This window comes from Lepidochelys olivacea (genome assembly GCF_965140295.1).
Source record: "Lepidochelys olivacea isolate rLepOli2 genome assembly, chromosome: 6".
Classification (NCBI taxonomy): domain Eukaryota; kingdom Metazoa; phylum Chordata; order Testudines; family Cheloniidae; genus Lepidochelys; species Lepidochelys olivacea.
In genome coordinates, this window is record NC_140416.1 from 81852010 (window position 1) to 81872625 (window position 20616).

At 42.5% G+C, this 20616-nt stretch overlaps 1 long non-coding RNA gene across 1 annotated transcript in view; it reads right to left on the reverse strand.

The window, feature by feature from the left end:
• Window positions 1-20616, reverse strand: part of LOC311522977 — a 73735-nt gene that overhangs the window by 14641 nt on the left and 38478 nt on the right. The window contains exon 2 of the long non-coding RNA XR_014712226.1: window positions 3355-3585. This is a non-coding gene — a long non-coding RNA (uncharacterized lncRNA). The remainder of the gene's footprint in view (window positions 1-3354; window positions 3586-20616) is intronic.

Here is a 20616-nt window from a genome sequence, read left to right on the forward strand (position 1 = left end):
AGTAAAGCCACCTTTGTGCTCTTCCTATTTTGAGCCTGGATGGGGATATGCCCAGGTCCCAGCATAAATTAGAGGTGCCTTGGGGGAATAGGGGTGGATGTAGGGCTGCCTATTCCCTCTGAAGCTCAAGTGAAGATCTCTGTGGCTGGGGAATTTGCTCAGGTTGCAACCCTTTATGCCACCAGAGCAGCATAAAGGGGCCAGAATGTAGCCATGATTCAGGGCTAGAAAATCTAATCATTTAATGGGGGATTTAACTAGTTGGTTCCATTATGTACCAGTGTCTCCCTAACAGCTGAGAGGCACATCAAGCACTACTCTGAGATTGTCATTTGATAGAAATTAGCTGAACTAATAGAACTGCTGACCCTGCGTTCTGAGGGAAAAAACCATAATGTGTTCACCCACAATGTGTGTGTTCCTCTTCCTTTTACATCCCACTGGGTTCATCATTCAGGAGAAAAGATCTGCAACATTTCTGTTTCTAAAACAAAAAAGCTCTTTTGTGGGTAGGTTGGACAAACCCAGCAAAAGCTATTTTGTTGATAAATATTTATATGTAAAATAAACCAAAAAAAGGGAAAAACCAAATGAAGACACACCCCGCCCTGTGTAAAAACCTCAGAACAATCATCTCTACTGACAACTTTAACCCTCTGAAGCACAACATTTAATGGAAATGGCAACTTAACTTGGACTTAAGAGGTGTGATGCTCTGCCATAATACACTGCTAGCTTGAGTAGGCATAGCCAATGATTTAGTGCAAACGTGTTTTCAGAACTGCTAGTAAAACAAAAGCAGAGTGAAGATGTCCATACAACAGATTTATAGAGATGGACAAACCAATAAAGAGTCTAGACAGCACTGAAGTGTGCACTTGTCTCTTCTTCTGCCCGCTGTCTGTGAATGATGTTGAGCCAAGGAAGTGGATTAAACCCTGGCAATCAATCAGTGACACACATTATTTACATATTTTCTTTTTTTATTATCTAATAATCTGCTCCAATTGTGTATATATAGCTAAGCCAGATCCTGTAACTTGGCTCTTCCTTCCAACTTTCTGACTACACCAGATCTTTAAGCCTTATTGTTTGCATTAGTGGAGGGTGGGGGGAATGTCAGTGGTATTGTTAGTTTTTAAAACTATCCCTTTCATTATTTGTCAAAATATTCTGCTGTTTGGCCTGTCCTTGTTCCTGACTGAACAGAATGATGGATATGTCAAATGAAAAAACCCTAATATTCTTTTCACAAAGATTCTTAAATTTTGTTACAACTTTTGACATCTTTAATTGTCTCCCAGTTTATGAAAGCAATTGGTTTCCTTTAAAACCTAACAAGATAAACTGAAATTCTGTTCGAGTCATTTTTATGCCTTTCCTCCTTGACAGAAGGATTTTTCTTTCCCAGTTGACTGCAAGGATTATATTTAGTGTTTTTACTCTGTTTTGTACAAATAGAAGTTGTGACGTGTTGTGACAAGAAGACAGACCTCATATTACCATATATTTATAATCTGCAGAAGAAAGGATAGTGTGTGAATAGGTTTATTAAAGCAGGCTATTAATGCATATGAAAGGAAAAGGCATCAACTAGTTCTACAATTATCTACTCACTACCCATTTGCTTACTCCACTGAACGTGTAGAGAAGTAATCAATCAGAGATGGGAGCTCAGGGGGAAAGGGAGAGTTTAGAATAGCAGCAGACTGTAAAATCATCCATTGGAGGACTAAAAGATTTATACAAGCTGGAAGAGCTATAAGAGCTCTGAAGTGACCAAGTCATTTCAATATGGATTAATTGTTGCACTTGGGTCTCTTTAGAAGGTTTTGTTAAATCTTTGATTGAGTCATCTTAGCAACTCGAAAAAGAGCTCTGCTAGTCCCACCGTCACAGAACCAGACTGATGGCCAGTAAAGCAGAACTGCACTAATACTAAGGACTGGTATTGTATTTTTGGTGTGTTTTAGCATGCAAGCACACCTAATCATGCTGACATCTCAGGCAAATTAATAGACAAAGTTCTAACCCAAACCTAAACAAATCCTTCTTCATTCCCTAGTTAGAAAATCAGCTATCTTGGACTCTTCCAGGACTAGAAGCAAGTGGTAGCCCATTGCATTGCCCTGCAGTGTTGAGACAGATCATAAATCTGTCACTTGTCCAGGACGGAGTATTACCCATCATGAGCCTCAGACCAATGAACTTTTTGTATGGAGGTAGATCCTCATTTTGCGGGGAAAGGGAACATTTTTGTTACAAGCTAAGGTTTTTGTTTTGTTTTGGTCTATTTGATTATGGCTGTTTGCAGATTCTCAGAGGTTTGAAATAGAATAAATCTCAAGGGAGACATTAGTGGGCAGAGTAAAGATGAGGTAATCAAAGCTACATGCTAAGTACAGTTTATCACAGCTAAATTACAGATATCATTACCACTTAAAGCATGTGATGTGTGTGAATTCATAGATATATACATATACATAGATGTGTATATGTATATATTTGATATTATATCACAGTCTGAGAGTTGTGTTTAAATATGACATGATGTAACGGTGCAAAAATAGGAGTCTAAATCCTGTTGCAGTTACATTTTCATAAAATATTTGTTGTTTCATAATCCTCAAACAACAATAGCCCTGGCAACTGATGGCCTGTTTCTAAAAAGTTAATCCAGTAATATGGTCCTATCCTAAAGAAAAAAAAACCTGGAAAACTTACACCATGAAGATTGGTTTTATAAATGAAACAGATTTTATAAATGAAACAGGCAGGATTCTTAGAAGTCATTTCTCGCTACAGCAAGAGGGTAAGATCTTTGTGGTATTTCCACATGTAAATTTTGAGTCTTAGCCTCACAGAGAGATAAATGTGGTATCAGACTCTAAAGCATTACATATTCTCTCTGTCTCTGTCCCTTTCTCTCTGTATATATTAATTTTATAGATCTTTTTATTGTCTGAACTCTACTGGTTGCGTGAGAAGCAGAACAATAGGCCAACTGCTTCTATTTCACACATGCCACCTCTATAATTCAACAAAGAATAGTAAAAAAGATCTATAAACTTGTTATAAATCAGTGCCCTAAACTAAATTAACCATTGAAATAGATTATCATAAAAATAATGTCATAAAAAATATTCTTCACCTCTGTGGCTCAGGTGTGGGTGTGTGCACGTGTGCCAGCCGCAATGGCAGTTCTAGTGATGTGAGATGCTGGCTTGTGCTGCTACTGCTGTGGGGGCGAGAGGGAGGCAGGCAGGGCTGTGGGAAGGAGCTTTAATATCTCTACGTCTGGGAAAGTAACTCATAAACAGATCCACTAAAATATAATTACTCTCCATAACTCACCTTTAGTAGCAGTGAGTCATCTTCTCTTTCTTATTAGCAGTCAAGCACTAGTCTTTTGGGCTGTATCTCTGTGCCACTTGAAGAAATGAACGATTAAGCAGATTGGGTTGCTCTAATGGACGCTACGGTTTAAGCAATACACAGCTTGTGCAAGGTGTCTTTGGGTTCTACCCTGCATTGCTTATCCACTGGAGAGAAAGCTCCTCGTTTGCACATTTGTAAAATAAATTCCTAGAAATAAGCAAATATAAATATTATAAGAAGATATATAGAAAATGTAACATACAGAACAATCCTGAATTGGTAGGAGAGTGGGCTAAATGCCTAATAGGCCTTATCCATCTAATATCTTCCATTATTTCTAGAGGAGCAGGGAAGCAGCAGGACACTTAAAATACAGTACAGCTCCAGGGCTGCTCTAATTTACATTCTGACTGCAATGGCCCCCTAGTGGCTGTCGGCCAAGAATAGCTGAACTACCACATCCTTGGGCCACTCCCTCTCCTCTCTCCAGCATGCCCTCTACACCTCAAGCCAGTACTTTTAGAATCTAAATTTCATTTTAAAAGCATGGATTTTGACAAGGAGATTCATTCGGCATAGGTGAGCTGTGAAATCTTCCAGAAACTAAATTCAGCTGCTGAACTGTCAGGCCTGGGTGTCAATCATATGGCAAGAACTGAATCTTCTAATAGCTTTTTGCCTTTGGTAAAAAATGGAGATACAGAGAACCACCATGCATTGGCAGCCTGATCTGCATAAGATGGGCTAAAAACCTAACAATGATGTGGAATGCTGGCTTCTGCTGTTGCTGGTGGAGTGGAGGAAGCAATGTGAAAAATAGCCACCTCCGTATAGGGTGACCAGATGTCCTGATTTTATAGGGACAGTCCCGATTTTGGGGGCTTTTTCTTATATAGGCACCTATTACCCCCCCACACACCCTGTCCCGATTTTTTAACACTCACTATCTGATCACCCTACCTTCGTAGGAATGAAAAAAAGAAATCCAGGGGGGAAACAGCACATAAGGAGCTAGCTGGATGGGAGGTGGCTGTCAGCTGTAACAATCAGAGACAAAAATAGCCATTTGAGGCCACAGCTGGTTGTGTTTCCCAGATTTAAAGGGCTAGTTTTGGAGGGTATGCTAGGAAAAAAACACTCAGGGTAAATCAAACGAAGGAGTTTAGTGCTGGTTAAGGAGTCAGAAAGTAAGGAGCATGCAGGGAAAGGGGTCTGAATTCCTTACTTATAGTGGGTGAGGACTCTGCGTGCATTACAACCTCACATTTCTAGAATCAGAGCCTGGAATGCTGTGTTTTTCTTTTGTTTTCATTTAGAACATCATGATGCTATAAGAAATATACAGATCCTTGTTGAATAAAGATTCCTTTGTGGTAAACCACATCTTCATCACAAAACAGCTGGGCATAACCCATTGTTAATGGGGTTGGGGATATATTAAACTGGGGTGGCAGGAAGCTGTAGCAGTTCTACAGAGGTTGTAACGTGCTTGGTGATACTATCAATAATAGAATTAATCGGGCAGTTTAAACTATACAGCAGTGATCTTTTGCATATATTGAAAAGCATTAAGACTCAAAGCATCCTCACTACTAGAGAAGGGGGACTGTATATTTTGCTTTTAAGTGTCTCAATCCAGTATATAAAATAAACTCACCTTTCAGGATAGATTAGTTGTTATGCCATTTCAAATAAGCATTGTTAACAGATACACTGACTTATTAATCCAGGTAATAACGACACCACATTTTATGTATATGGCTCCCATCTGCTGAAGCCTTCTAGGCAGCTCACAAAGGGCTTGATTTTCAGCCAGGCCTTAACATGGCTGCTTTTTATGCCAATGCAAATAACAGTCGTTCGAGGCTGTGAGCACAGGTCTAAATGCTAATTGCTGCACCCGCAATGCATTATTTTATTTACTTCTGCAACAAAGGCTCTCTTGAAAATTCAGGCTCACAAAATACATAAGGGATGAAACAGTGAAGATTCCCCATTACAGTCGCTTAACATTATCAAATGACATTACACCCCTCCCCGAGGCTTGCCATGCAGGGGGAGAAATGGTCATCTTCAACTCCTCCATCTCAATCTCATACCCCTGTCTCACTGTTTTGTTCTTCACAACATACTGAAAATTCAACCCATCTTCTATGTCCCAATAGTTGTCACTGTGCCATCATTCTCTCCCATCTTGATTACTACAACCAGCTTCTCCATCAATCTATTTAGCTTAACAAAGAGAAGGTTAAGGGGTGACCTGATTACAGTCTACAGTACCTACCTGGGGAACAAACATTTGATAATGGACTCTTTAATTTATCAGAAAAAAGAGCTAATACAATCCAATGGCCGGAAGTTGAAGCTAGACAAATTCAGACTGGAAAGTAGGCATCAGTTTTTAACAGAGGGTAATTAACCATTAGAACAAATTACCAAAGGGTCATAGTGGATTCATCTTCACTGGGAATTTTAAAATCCAGACTGGGTGTTTTTCTAAAAGATATGCTTTAGTTCAAGCAAGAGTTATTTTGGGGAAGTTCTATGGCCTCTGTTGTGCAGTGGTCCCTTCTGGCCTTAGAATGTATGAGTCACGCAGCTACAGAACACTCAGCTGTGGTCCATCCATGCAGCTCCCATAGTTACCTTCCTTGCCTGTTGCTCCAGCTATGACAACTCCCCCTACTTGCATCCTTCAATTCACTCCTCTTCCAGCTCTATTTCAGAGGCAAGGCTATGGCTACAAGAGGCTTTTAGCAAGACAGCAGTGCCGCTAAAAGTCACGCAGTGTAGCTGCTGTACAGCTGTCTCCTGCCGACAAAAAACTCCCACCCCCATGACCAGCAGCGGCTTTGTCAGTGTAAGCAGTGTCAGGATGAGCTCCACCCTGACATCTGGTGGTGAGGTGTGGCAAGTTGTGGAAAAGAACTTCAGGGGCCAATCTCATTTGCATAGGCACACCCACCACGCCTAGAATGAGACCATAGCTGCCCAAATGGTCACTTTGGCTGCTGTGGGATCCCCAGTGTCTCTGTTATTGGGGCAGGAAGAATAAATTGTTATTACCCTGATTATGGGAACTGTGCTTGGAACTGTATGTGGCCTTTTGTTATGATGGAGGGATTCACCATCAACTAAGTAGCACTCGCTAGGCAAGGGTCATGGGTTCCAAAACTGTGTGAAGAGAGAGAGGCTGGGGACAAGTAGTAATACTTGGTGGCATGGGCCCCTTGGTGAGGGCCTTACATGCTAATTGCACTTCCTCCTCTCTCCACTGTGGAATATCAGAGCTAATTTTGATTTCATTAGAAGTCTAGTTATAGGCTGCTGAGCTCACTTTGGGCTGACAGTGCACCAGCACTGGGGCTCCCCTACTACAAGCTGAATTCACCTAAGAGCTGAAATCACTGAGTGTTGTGTTAAGTAGTGGGGGAGCCTGAAGATATATTGTGGAGCAGTTTGCGGGACGGCTGGTGAAGCAGTTCGACGCAGAGCAGTGTGTGGATGGCAGGAGCTGCTTGTGGGCTGTGGAGCTGAGCGAAGGAGTTCGTGGGGCAGCTGGCAGAGCGGAGCGCAGCTGAGCGAAGGAGTTCGTGGGGCAGCTGGCGGAGCGGAGCGCAGCTGAGCGAAGGAGTTCGTGGGGCGGCTGGCGGAGCGGAGCGCCGCTATGGAGCTATGGGGCGGTCAGCTTCAGATCATGTAAGGTGCCTCTTACCCCCGTCCTATTTCCACCCAGGTTGGGAGGTAAAGCTCTGCAGATAAACTTTCGAACTCTGGGGCTGCCCTGACCAGGGACAGAGACTTTTGGGGCATTGGACTTTTGGGACTTTGGGTGATTTGGGGTTGCTGGACTCAAGAACCAAAGGGAAAAGGGCATGCCCCAATTTGCCTGGGGTGGGTTTTTTTTTGCTCATGGGTTGTGTTATGAATCCTGTTGGTGGTGTTTCCCCAACATAATGCCACATTGTTTCTCTCTGTTATTAAAAGGCTTTTGCTACACTCAGACTATGTGCTTGCAAGAGGGGAAGTATTGCCTCTTGGAGGCGCCCAGCGGGGGTGGTATATATTTGTCCCAGGTCACTGGGTGGGGGCTCGAGCCGGTTTGCATTGTGTTATTGGAATGGATCCCCTAGATATTGAACCCGGCCCTTGTTGCTGCCAACTCTGACGGGCGGAAGGGTTACATCAGCAAGAGAGCGTGCCTGCCAACAAAGCGCTGTTCACACCGGTGCTTTTTGTCAGTAAAACTTTTGTCGTTTGGGGTGGTGTGTGTTTTTTTAACACCCTGAATGACAAAAGTTTTGCCGACAAAGTGCCAGTGTAGACAAAGCCTAAATATCTTGCTCTCATTTACAAGCTTCTACACAGCTCTGCTCCACCTATGCTGGCAATTCCTCTCTACTCCTCCTCCCACAGCCCCAGGCATCATTTGTATCCTTTTCCTATTCCCATCTCCTTCATCTCTGCCTTCATCTCTGCTGCCTCCTGCTCATGCATGCTCACTAACCAATCTACATGAAGTGCCATGCCTGCTCACCAACTCCCTACCTTCTACAAGCCTCACTTCTATTTCACTGCCCACAAGCGGTAAGTCATTAGCTTAATCTAATTCTGTCCTCCACACACATCTTGACAGCACACAGCACACACACAGAAGTTAGATAAAAATGTAAATACTCTTGCTGGAATGTGGCAACATAACACTGCTTCCTTTCTTAGAATTCAAAATGATAACACACAAGAACCCTAAAGCAGAGAGAGACTTGAAACAGATTGCTCCCTAAAACAGAGAGGCACAACTCCCATCCTATCTCTGGTTTGCAGGGCTGGACCTTTATATGTTTATATTTATGGTCTGTGAATTGATTATTTATGGTCTGTGCATTGATTATGCACTGATAGGTACCATGCTAGTAAACAAACAACCACTCTCAATGACACAATGATAAACTAGGATCATTGTCTTTGATCAAAGACAGAAGACTATGGTCTTTAAAAGATTTCTTTGCACTTTTATGCAGATTGGTTTTTTGCTGGCTGAAGCACAGCCAGAATAAAGAATCTGAAAATCCTCAGAATGTATTTTTTGTGGCTCTTCAGAATTTTCAGTAACTGGCTGAGAATTAGAGCAGGAGGCAAGATGACTAAGTTGGGGGAGAGGAAGACTCTGCACCAATAGTCCAACAGCCCTGGCAGAAACCTACTGCTGAGCTCCCTGGCTTTCTCAAAAAGGCAGCAGGAGCAGGCAGAGGAGGATGGCACTGCCCTCCTGGTGCTGAGACCCCTAAAGTGCTGTTCTGTGCTTACAGGAATTTTAATTCACTCTAATCATACAAAGCCTCTGGCTCTTTTCCTAAATCCTATGAGAGCTCTTTTCCAAAGAGCCTTGCTTCAGTGGCTCAAATTTGGGGACAGCAGTTTTTGTCTCTAGTTTTGAAAGTGTAAGGCTCAATCCCACACAGGGGAGTAAAGAAACTTAATGGGTCCCTTTACTCCTCTGGTTGGGCCATCAGGGTCCAAAATCCCACACACTGTGACCTGGAGAGCAACTGCTGTCAGACCACTACTCTCCCTCCCTCACAGGTGGGGAATAGATGGACTCATGACTACACCCCTCCTGCCTTTGCAGCACACTGGCCTGGACAGCTGAGCCAGTGTGAGCTGCACTAAGAAATGGGCTGACATGGCTCACTTCCCCAATGGAGCAAGGGAGAAGCAGAATTGAACTGTGACTCCTAGTCACAATTTGGGTCCCTGCTTTTCCTGCTGGGGCAGTGCAACCCTTACTGGTGCTGGCCCTTACTCAGGGTGGATTGCAAGCTGCCACCCTCGCCCTTAGTGATATCTTCGGTTTTATGGAGATTCTTTTTAGGTTAACAGAGGAATGGGTGGGAGTGAGAATCATCTGTCATTTCATAAATGGGGCAGCTATCTTGGGTGCCATTTCTTGTTCACTTGGGGCCGGATCCTACCCCTGATGATAAAGCAGCCCCACACTCACAGATTTAACAGGGTTTGCTGTAGAGACAGGACAAAATGGAAAATTTGAGATCCAGATAATCAGCCTGCAGTTTTGGGTGTTTGGATCCAGTCTTTTCATCGTTATAAAGAGAGGGTCCATTTGCAAACTCTAGCTCTGGATTTGCATTTCTTACCCTCCTCCCATCTCAAACCTAAGAGGTGTTCAGTTCAATGTCTATTGTTTTGTTTTTTAAAGAGCTAAAGCCTACATAATCTATCAGTCTCAGCTTGGTTATATCCAGCTTCACCAGAGCCATTTGAAAATCAGTGATCTAACTCAACAGTACAAAACCCAACAATCTTAATTTAGATTTTTGTTTCTTTATTTTCACATCTGCTTTCCAAAATAAACCAATCAGTTTTTCACTGGTTTGTACATGAACTAAATATATCTTGCCTGAGTACGGAAGTGACTTAACTTAATGAGTTACATTTATTTAGGTTCTTCATTTTTATAGTAATATAAAAATAGATTTTTATATTTCTAAACTACTAGTTATTACTGGCCTGATTTTTAGACTGCTGAGCAGTTGTTGCTCTAAGTTAAATCGGTCGATACTCAAAACTCTAAAAATCAGGCCATGAGAGACTTACTCATTGAAATGTATAAACTGTATTCTTGGTTAGAACCCACTAAAATAAGCATATTAGGAAACGTTTGTGTTATTTGAATACAAAACAACTACATTTTGATTGAGATACAGAATAAAATTAATGAAGATGACTCATCTAATAACTTTGCATTTAAATGGCAAGTTTCAGAATGAATGATCCCCAGGCATTTAGCAGAAGGGAAGAATAAACAAGTCATTGAATTTTTAGGCAGAATGTAATTACCCAAGTTGGATTCTGGCCAGGACACAGGGCTACCCACTCCTATTCTTGCAAAAACTTCTACTAAAGAGACAGCAGCTGATATGGCAAAGGAACCTACCAATTGCTCATGCAACCCACATCTGTTTAATACTGAATGGGTTTGACTGCTACCAAATACATAAAGACAAACCACTGAACTGGAAGTTACCGGCTAATGACCTAGATGCAGAAACCCACCTGCTAATCTTCCACATCTTTTGGGAAGTTCCACATACAGCCCAGAGAACTCCCAGTTTCCACTTGAATACGTTCTTCCCATTTTCCTGGGAGGGGTAAGATCAGAACTCTCTCCCATTGGGTGCAATGGCCAGAAACCAGCAGATCTTGGGACACGTGCAGAGGAAAGGAGCCCCCTCAGAGGAGACAGAGAACCAGGGAAGCTATGTAAATGTAGCTCTTTTAAGAACCATGCTGCCACACTCCCTCCATACTACCTGCCAGGAGCTGCCCCAGAATCCCTTTTCAGATAGCGGAGTTTTCAATTACAAATGGAAAGGTTCTGCTGGGCATTAAGTTACTTCTGGAACCCCACTGGGGAGTAGGGGAATATTTCCTGACCCCAGCTATAGAACCTAGTCCCTGTAGAAGGCTATCCATGGTGACAGGGGAGAGCATATGCACAGCCAGCATTCCTCCCACCCCTCAACCCTGACACTGCTTTTAGATCCCCTTTTCTTTAAAAATCAATGCGTTTTCTATAACTTGTGTGGGACTCAGGAACCATCTGAAAAAAGGACACCCCTGAGGACAATCTTGTACTTACTAGGCCCTGACTCAGTAGAGCACTTAAGTATGTGCTAAAGTCCCAATGAAGTCAATGAAATTTAGGAATATGCTCAAGGGCTTTGCTCAATAGGGATGGGATTACTCATGTACTTAAAGTTAAGCACACATTTATGTGCTTTGCTGAATTGGGCCTAAGACTCAAAAAAGGACTGTTCCCTAGCAAAGGAACTCTGCCCAGAGTCCACTGTTTCTTGCCTTTTAAATCTCTACAGAACTGTTACCAGACCAAGGCTATTCTAGAACTAAAAAGGCAAATTGATTCAACAAACACTAGATCAGGTGGCAGCTGCTAGACAATCTGCCACCAATCAGCAGTTTATGAAAGAGTAAAGAATCCAATAATAACTCACAGTCGGGGAGGGAGACACAGCCTGCAGTTGTGCGGGGGAGGTCATAGTTAGGCAATTCTTTCGGTGAAATCATTTCTTATCAAATCTATTTTTAGCTGTTAAATTTGCCAGTCCTGCTGGACTCTGCTAGCAGGATATCCACAGGTGAGCCCTCTGCAGTACATACTATGGGTCAGAGGTGTGGGACTTTTGCATGGGAGGGGGAAATTTGAAGATAAGGTAGAGGAGAGAAAGATATACCAAAGCATTTTGTCCCAGTTCCCCTTTTACCTCCCTGCTTCTCAAGGTGGAGAGAGAGAGAGAGATCCTTATGCAATGACAATGGCACTGAATTCTGATGACACTCAGCCCATTCCCAGGCTATAAAACCTGATAAAAATATTCATCATTCTCTCCCAGTCACAGTATGATTTGTGGGTGGTTAGGAAGGGCTCAGGTTATGCAACACATCTGGAAGGTACTTTTGTAGTTCCCCCACATGCAGCTAGCAGCCTTCTGATTTCTATACCCACCCATCTCAAATGAAAGGATTTGTCTATGTCATTTTCACTTACAGCTCAGAAATCCCTATGCAAAAATTGAACAAAACCAATCTGAGTTCAACTTTCCTAAAGAAGCACAAAAAGCTCTGACCAGTCTCAGTGTAGACCAAGTTTTTGCAGTTGGATTACAGCACCATCTACAGGCCTTTCCATGCTGCAAGCTTGTTCAGTTTATTCTCTTTTCGGTCCATACATATTCTTTGAGTCCAGCCGGATATTTAATGATTTAACCAATGACAGACTATATCTTTTACACAGTCTCGTTTAGAAGAAACTGAGCAAAATCCCTTTGGATATGGGTGGTAAATTTATTGGTTACACACTATATGCACTTACAGAACAGTTCTGTTTGTGATAGTTGAAAACAGAACTGAGAGATAATAGTAAGATACAGTGTGTGTGAAATGCCTTAGTTAAGATCTGAAAACTGAACAACAGATTCTTGCCACAGTAGCACAAGCTTAAAATGCTGCTTGCGTTGGTCCATATATACTACTATGTAGCAGCAGTAGCTGTGATTGGTCCATTAGCTCTCATTACACTTTTCTCAGGCAGACAGATAAATATAGATATCAAATATTCAGAATTTTCTATGACACAAATCACCTAGGTCAGCTTTGTCCATGGAGTCTCGTTTGATAAATGACTTAACAGAACAAAAGAAAATAAAGTGTTCTGATACATTCAAAAGACCCTGGGATATAGGCTGGTTGACTGTGCAATTTAACAATTAGACTTGTATTAAAATAACATCCATCTGTGCAGAAATGATCTGCTGTAACAGTACAAATGGATTTTTAAAAACACCCACCACTTTTCACCTTGAAGAACCTAAGGAATTTACAGGTCTGGACACCATTTCATCACTTGAGAAATCCACTAGTGCTTGTGGGTGTGCATTGCTGCCCGAGGCCAGTCACACAGATTTTAGAGATATGCAGCAATCTGAATCTTAAGGGGGAGGTCTTTACAGAACATGCTTTAGGGCACAGACATGGATTCTATGCAGGCTCTCTTCACCTGCTCAGTGCCAGGTGAGATCACTTAACAAGATTTTGTGCCTTCATCTGGACACCAAACTGCACCAGATCTTCAGCTCTTGCTGTAAATTACCAGGCAAACTAATCTGACACATGACTAGTCTCACCAACCCCAAGTATTCAAAAAATCATGTTGGCCCTCCATATCAATCATGAGATTGACTTAAAAGTCATAAGCATAAAACTAATGGTTGTTCTTTGTTTGTTTTCTGATGTTTCAGATCTCTGTGAGGGCTGTCACATTTTCAAGCTTTTCTCTGCCACCAGGAGGTACAGAAACTTTTTATAAATGAAAACTGAGATTCAGATGTAATCACATTACTCCAGGAGCTTGGACTTTAGCAAAACATCAAATATCATGAACTGCATGATAATATCATGAGAGTTGGCAACACTGCACATCAGCATGTAAAACCTTTTGGATGGCTTTTTTTTTTTTTTTAAATCTCTGCTGTGATGAGAATTTGAACTAAAATAATGTCCTGAAAGCAGCCACAAATGATTGAAGTCCATGTAAATGCCCTTTAAAACGAGGATACTTCATCATTCCAAAAGGTGTGTGTGACAGCTATGTACCTACGTAGGGCACACACACACACTGCTTCAGAGTAATTGCACATATACGCATCCGATGAAGTGAGCTGTAGCTCACGAAAGCTCATGCTCAGATAAATTGGTTAGTCTCTAAGGTGCCACAAGTCCTCCTTTTCTTTTTGCGAAGACAGACTAACACGGCTGCTCCTCTGAAACATATAAAAGTAGATTTCTTTTTTTAAAAGTCTTGCGTGCAGAGGAGAATCATTAATTTCACTTGAAGTGATTCCCAAACAGGATATGGAGCCTCTAACAGCTCTTTGGGTTGTGCCAATTGTATTGTGCAGGTGTTTAATCCAAGTGCTCAACTGCACGTAGGGAACACTCATTCCGCAAGTGCCGGGCGGAGTGAGAGCTGCATGCTAGTGTCACATAGCTGCAAGGGGTTGATTCCTCAAAATCAGCAGAAACCTTGGGAAGCTGCTAATTTTTGTAAACAAGAGCCTGGGTTTTATGGAGCAAAACGGAGCAGAAAACACTGAAATACACAAGAACCAAATCCCTTCTGCCAAAGCCTCTTATTACAGCAGCGAAGCACTAAAACCTGCCATAAACAAGTTGATTGCTCATTTCAGCCTCTCTGTGTCTGCAGTCAGGAAAAGCAGCAGCAGCCTCAACCTAAGTGGTGCTGTTTGGGATAGGAAACATCTCTTGAAGGTCATTACCAATCTTATTTTTAGGCTTTCTTAGAACTTCCTCATTCACATAGGATAGAAAACAATATATACTTGCTTAGGATAAAGCTGAGATAGGGTCACTGGAATTGTTGGTGTACACAATACAACTACACATGCTTACTCTGCTTTATAAGGCAGTGATTGACATGAGGCTGTGGGAAGATTAGATGTTCTTAGGTGAAGTAAGGCTAGAGGTCCCAGTGTGGCTGCTAATGGACTTTTGATCTCAGTACATACCACTAGAAAGAGTTTGACAAAAGGATGGTCTCCTCTAAAAGCTGACATGGAACCAGGGAGAAGACTAAAGTTATGACTGTCTCCCACTTCCAGGAGGCTGTATTTGTGTGTGGTGAGGAGAGAGGTTATGCCTGCAGTGTCACTCCAGGACAAGGGGGAAGGAAGTATAGCAGAGTGGCAGCATGGACTGGCCCTAAGCAATGGAAGTGTGGTTAGTGAGGGGGCAATTGTGGATGATCCTTATGAGGCGGTATTAGCAGAGGTTGAGCCAGAACCATTGGTGTCATTGGCTTTATGGTTCCAATCCCTCTACACACAAGGCCCACTCCTAATTGCAGTCTCTCCAATCGGTAATTGAAGTTTAATTTATGTGCTTCACTGAACTGGGTCCAGCGGGCCTGACTGAAAATCCACTGAAGCACAGGTGCAGACTTTGTGATTTCCTGGGGGGTGCTTGACCCCCCACTCTACCCCTTTCCCCACCCCCGCTCCATCTCCTCCCTGCTTCTTCCCGCTCCCACCCCACCCAGCCCTGCCTCTTCCCACCCCATTCCGTCTCCTCCCCTGAGTGCGCCCCGCCTCTGCTCCCCTCCTCCCCCCAGCACCTTCTGCACACTGCTGAACAGCTGATCACAGGTGGGTGGGAGGTGCTGGAGTGGAGGGGGAGGAGCTGGTTGGGGCCCACTGTCGGGTGGGAGGGGGACAGGCTGATCGGTGGGGTTGCCAGTGGGTGCTAAGCACCCACTATTTTTTTTCCATAGGTGCTCCAGCCCCAGAGCATCCACGGAGTCAGCACCTATGCACTGAAGTCAATGGAAGTCTATTCACTTCTGTGGGTTTTGAATCAGGGACTGAGAGAGAACTTGCAAGGTAAGGCCCAAAGTAAAAATGTATCTTGAAATTGATCTATCAGTTCTTTGGTGCTGTAAACAACAGTGCTGTCCAGAGCCACAACCAAGAGGAAAGTTGGGAGGGAGCACAAGCCTCTCTCCCATAAGGTCTCAAGAGAGTCTCTCAATTCCCATCTGCCTTTATGCAGAGGTAGCACTAACCTTTACTAGAAACTTATTTAAAATCTATAACATTAAACATTAATAAGCCAAAAAAGTCAACTCCTAAAGGTAGCTGAAATATATAAACAAAAATATTTAGTTCATATGATTCAGACTACCCAGAATGCCATGGGACAACTATGCGAATACAAAACCAGCCAGAGTGTTAAATGTTCATAGAAATGTAGGGCTGAAAGGGACCTCAAGAGGTTATCTAGTCCAGCCCCCTGTGCTGAGGCAGGGCCAAGTAAACCTAGATCATCCCTGACAGATGTTTGTCTAACCTGTTTTTTAAAACCTCCACTTCCACTTGAAATGCTAAACTAGACAGTAACTATTATATCTACCCAGGAAATTGGAAGGACCCCTATAGTAACAGAATTAGTGTCAAATTGTGACACTTGGCTAGTGGCTCACACATAGGACTGGTACGTGGCCTTAGGAGGGATTGTGCATCTCTCCCTCAGCTTGCTGGTGCACAGAGCAAGCACACAGGCTCCACGCTGAAGAGGAGCAGTTTGATGTATCTCTGTGGAGAATCACCTAAGAGGTAGTTTATCCTTCTAGACTTATTCTGTAGGTGCCAGTTTCTCCAGAAATTGTTCTACCAAAAGTAATGAGAGAGGCCAAAGAAAGATTATTATTTGAGTGCTGTACAGACCACAAAGGAAGATATAGATCCTGGCCAGAGGAGAAGTGTAAAAGGTTTTATAAAAATAAATAAATAAAACTCCCATTTAACAGAACAAGTAGACTTCCGCATAAGTGTTTTACACAACTCCCACCTTCCCAGCCAACCCTCCCCCGTCCAAACTCATAATTACAATTACTGAAAAGGCATAAAATGATTTTAAATTCGCTTTATATCTTCACTGAACTGAAAAGAAACCTGCATGGGGCCAACATATTGAAAACAAACATCTCGTCTCATTCCAAGTCTGTTACTTTCAGCGGAACTAGCGATCCACTCCATGGAGTAATTTGATTGAGTCTTTCTTTTACAACATATGAATTGTAGAACAATTACTTGCACTGAAGGAAAGGTTAGCACTATAGGCGGAGGGGAGGGAGCTGGAAAGGAGCACGCAGTCTCAGTCTGGGGTTTACCCATGACTGTAGCTGGCATAAAACAAACACATTTACTAATGAATTATTCCAAGATAATTAACAGACTGAGGGAGAAACGTGCAACAGTTGAATTCCTACTGTCAATGGAAATGACTACCAAGCTCAGCTTTGCCTACCCAACTCACAAAGGGCAACAAGGCGGAGAGAGAGGGGAGGGGAAACAAATCAAGGAAGAAAACACAGCATTTGTGAGTTGTTAATTATAAGGTGCTCACACTGGAGTAAGAGCTTATTAGGAGATGAGACAATAGTCTTTGGAAACAAGTAGCTTTGTAAGAGAGCTAGAACCCACTGGGCCAGATACTGAGCTGCTGTAAATAGACAGAGCTACAGTGAAGTCAGCATGGATTTGGTCTGCTGGGCATCTTTCGTTTTTGTTGTAGACACAACATAGCTGGTGAAATGGCAGTTTTTGTTCAGTTGCAAAGTTGAATATACCATGGTCAATGGCTGCAGAGCCTGGTCCTTTAAAAAGATGCATGTTTCAAACCAATAAAATGTGTTTGCAGAGTTTTACACTTACAACTTGGCGTGCAAAACAAAACAGGGTGGTTGCTGATGTAGAGAATCATAGTCCCATTCACATAAAGAGTGGCAGCTAAAGATACAGCCCTCTATAGGGAAGATATCCATGTGAGATTTGTAGCTTATCCATGTACAACAGGAATAAATAAATGGTGAAGAATCGGATATCAATCTTACTCTGCCTTTTTTTTTTTTTTTTTACTTGCTCAAGGGAACATAATTCAAATGCTTCTGTGCAGAGTCATTATGTACAGAGCCAAGTTGATCTTCCACTTATTAAGGAATATTTAGCACCCTTACTCAGAAGCTCTTAGATCAATGGAGTCCAACAGTCTTGATCTCAGATTGCTCTTGCTAACAGTATGGTTACTGTAATGCTTGCCCTGATCTTCAAAGGAAAAAGGATATTAGAGTGGAAGCCTATGGTAATAAAATCTGATGCAATGAAACTATTTACTGTGAAATGTTCATGTCGCCACCAAATCTTAGCCTGCACTTTCAATAAGAAACTCTAATTATGCAACAGTCACAAAGTGGCAGAAAGGTTGTTTAAAGATTATTTTTACAACACAACACACTGTGACTTTGCAACCACAAAGGACGTGTGAGGGATATAAATATTACACAAAATGCTCAGAGCAATTACGAATCACGTATTCTGAACATTTTAATAGCAGCTTCTAAATAAATAAAAATTTATGCTATTTTTTTTAAATTAAGGAAATTATATAAAGCAAAAGAAAAGGCTTTACACCTGTACACATATAAGTCCCATGGAGAGGTCTGATCAATGAATGGTAGGAGAGGAAGAAACAGCAGGACTAATAGAGAAAGAGTGAAAAATCTAAGCAAGTATAACAAGAAGGCATGTGTGTGCATGAAATTGGTGCCCACGTGAATCACGATGTTTGAATGAACCTGGCAATTTGTGACAGAGCAAAAACACTATCTTGCCCTTAAACTTATGAGATATATCAAAGCAAAATGCAAATCTTATAACTCTTAAACCAGTGCCCTGGCCCGTAGAACACACTGCCTACTGTTCAGTCTGGGACTTTTGTCATTTGTTAAGCAATTACCATCAAATGCTGGAAAAGATGAAAGCTAAAACCAAAACCCCTTTAAAAAGCCCCAAAATAGTTAAAATATCTCTGCTGCAAAGCTGAGAAGAATAGGCTACCAAGTCCGCAGCCCCAAGAACCCCCAGCACAGAGAGACGAGCATTCTGCCACAACCAAAGAGCCATTTTGTTTCTGAAGTCGTCACACACACACCACATGTGTAAGTACAATTCCAGCTACCAGCAATTATTTGTGAACAAAAATATACTTAACACTCTTGTTGTTATATCTATTTCCTATCTATCGTCCGTTTTTCTAAGGCACCTATCAGCATGGTATCTAAGTAAGTGCCATTATATAGTTATATACCCTAGATTTTTATTGTTTTCATGTACCTGGGAATGAATAGACAGGAGACAAGCTGGCTATTAATTAGATAAAAGAAAAGGAGTACTTGTGGCACACCTTAGAGACTAACAAATTTATTTGAGCATAAGCTTTCGTGAACTACAGCTCACTTCATCGGATGCATTCAGTGGAAAATACAGTGGGGAGATTTATATACATAGAGAACATGAAACAATGTGTGTTATCATACACACTGTAACGAGAGTGATCACTTAAGATGAGCTATTACCAGCAGGAGAGCGGGGGGTGGGGGTGGGGAGGAACCTTTTGTAGTGATAATCAAGGTGGGCCATTTCCAACAGTTGACAAGAACACCTGAGGAACAGTTTGGGGTGAAGGGGGGGAATAAACATGGGGAAATAGTTTTACTTTGTGTAATGACTCATCCACTCCCAGTCTCTATTCAAGCCTAAGTTAATTGTATCCAGTTTGCAAATTAATTCCAATTCAGCAGTCTCTCGTTGGAGTCTGTTTTTGAAGTTTTTTTGTTGAAGAATTGCAACTTTTAGGTCTGTAATCAAGTGACCAGAGAGATTGAAGTGTTCTAAGACATCCATAAAAATGTTGGCATACTGTGGGGCCATGTGGGTACCCATAGCAGTGCCGCTGATCCCACTGAGGGTTACGAAAAGAAACTACACCATTTGCTCAAGAAACTCCCTGAAAAAGCACAAGAACAAATCCGCACAGACACACCCCTGGAACCCTGACCTGGGGTATTCTATCTGCTACCCAAGATCCATAAACCTGGAAATCCTGGACGCCCCATCATCTCAGGCATTGGCACCCTGATAGCAGGATTGTCTGGCTATGTAGACTCCCTCCTCAGGCCCTACGCTACCAGCACTCCCAGCTATCTTCGATACACCACTGACTTCCTGAGGAAACTACAATCCATCAGTGATCTTCCTGAAAACACCATCCTGGCCACGATGGATGTAGAAGCCCTCTACACCAACATTCCACACAAAGATGGACTACAAGCCGTCAGGAACAGTATCCCCGACAATGTCACGGCAAACCTGGTGGCTGAACTTTGTGACTTTGTCCTCACCCATCACTATTTCACATCTGGGGACAATGTATACCTTCAAATCAGCAGCACTGCTATGGGTACCCGCATGGCCCAACAGTATGCCAACATTTTTATGGCTGACTTAGAACAACACTGCCTCAGCTCTTGTCCCCTAATGCCCTTACTCTACTTGCACTACATTGATGACATATTCATCATCTGGACCCATGGAAAAGAAGCCCTTGAGGAATTCCACCATGATTTCAACAATTCCATCCCACCATCAACCTCAGCCTGGACCGGTCCACACAAGAGATCCACTTCCTGGACACTATGATGCTAATAAGCAATGGTCACATAAACACCACCCTATACCGGAAACCTACTGACCGCTATGCCTACCTACATGCCTCCAGCTTTCACCCAGACCACACCACACGATCCATTGTCTACAGCCAAGCTCTACGATACAACCGCATTTGCTCCAACCCCTCAGACAGAGACAAACACCTACAAGATCTCTATCAAGCATTCTTACAACTACAATACCCACCTGCGGAAGTGAAGAAACAGATTGACAGAGCCAGAAGAGTACCCAGAAGTCACCTACTACAGGACAGGACAACCAATAAAATAACAGAACGCCACTAGCCATCACCTTCAGCCCCCAACTAAAACCTCTCCATCGCATCATCAAGGATCTACAACCTATCCTGAAGGACGACCCATCACTCTCATAGATCTTGGAAGACAGGCCAGTCCTTGCTTACAGACAGCCCCCCAACCTGAAGCAAATACTCACCAGCAACCACACCCCACACAGCAGAACCACTAACCCAGGAACCTAGCCTTGCAACAAAGCCCGTTGCCAACTGTGTCCACATATCTATTCAGAGGACAGCATCATAGGGCCTAATCACATCAGC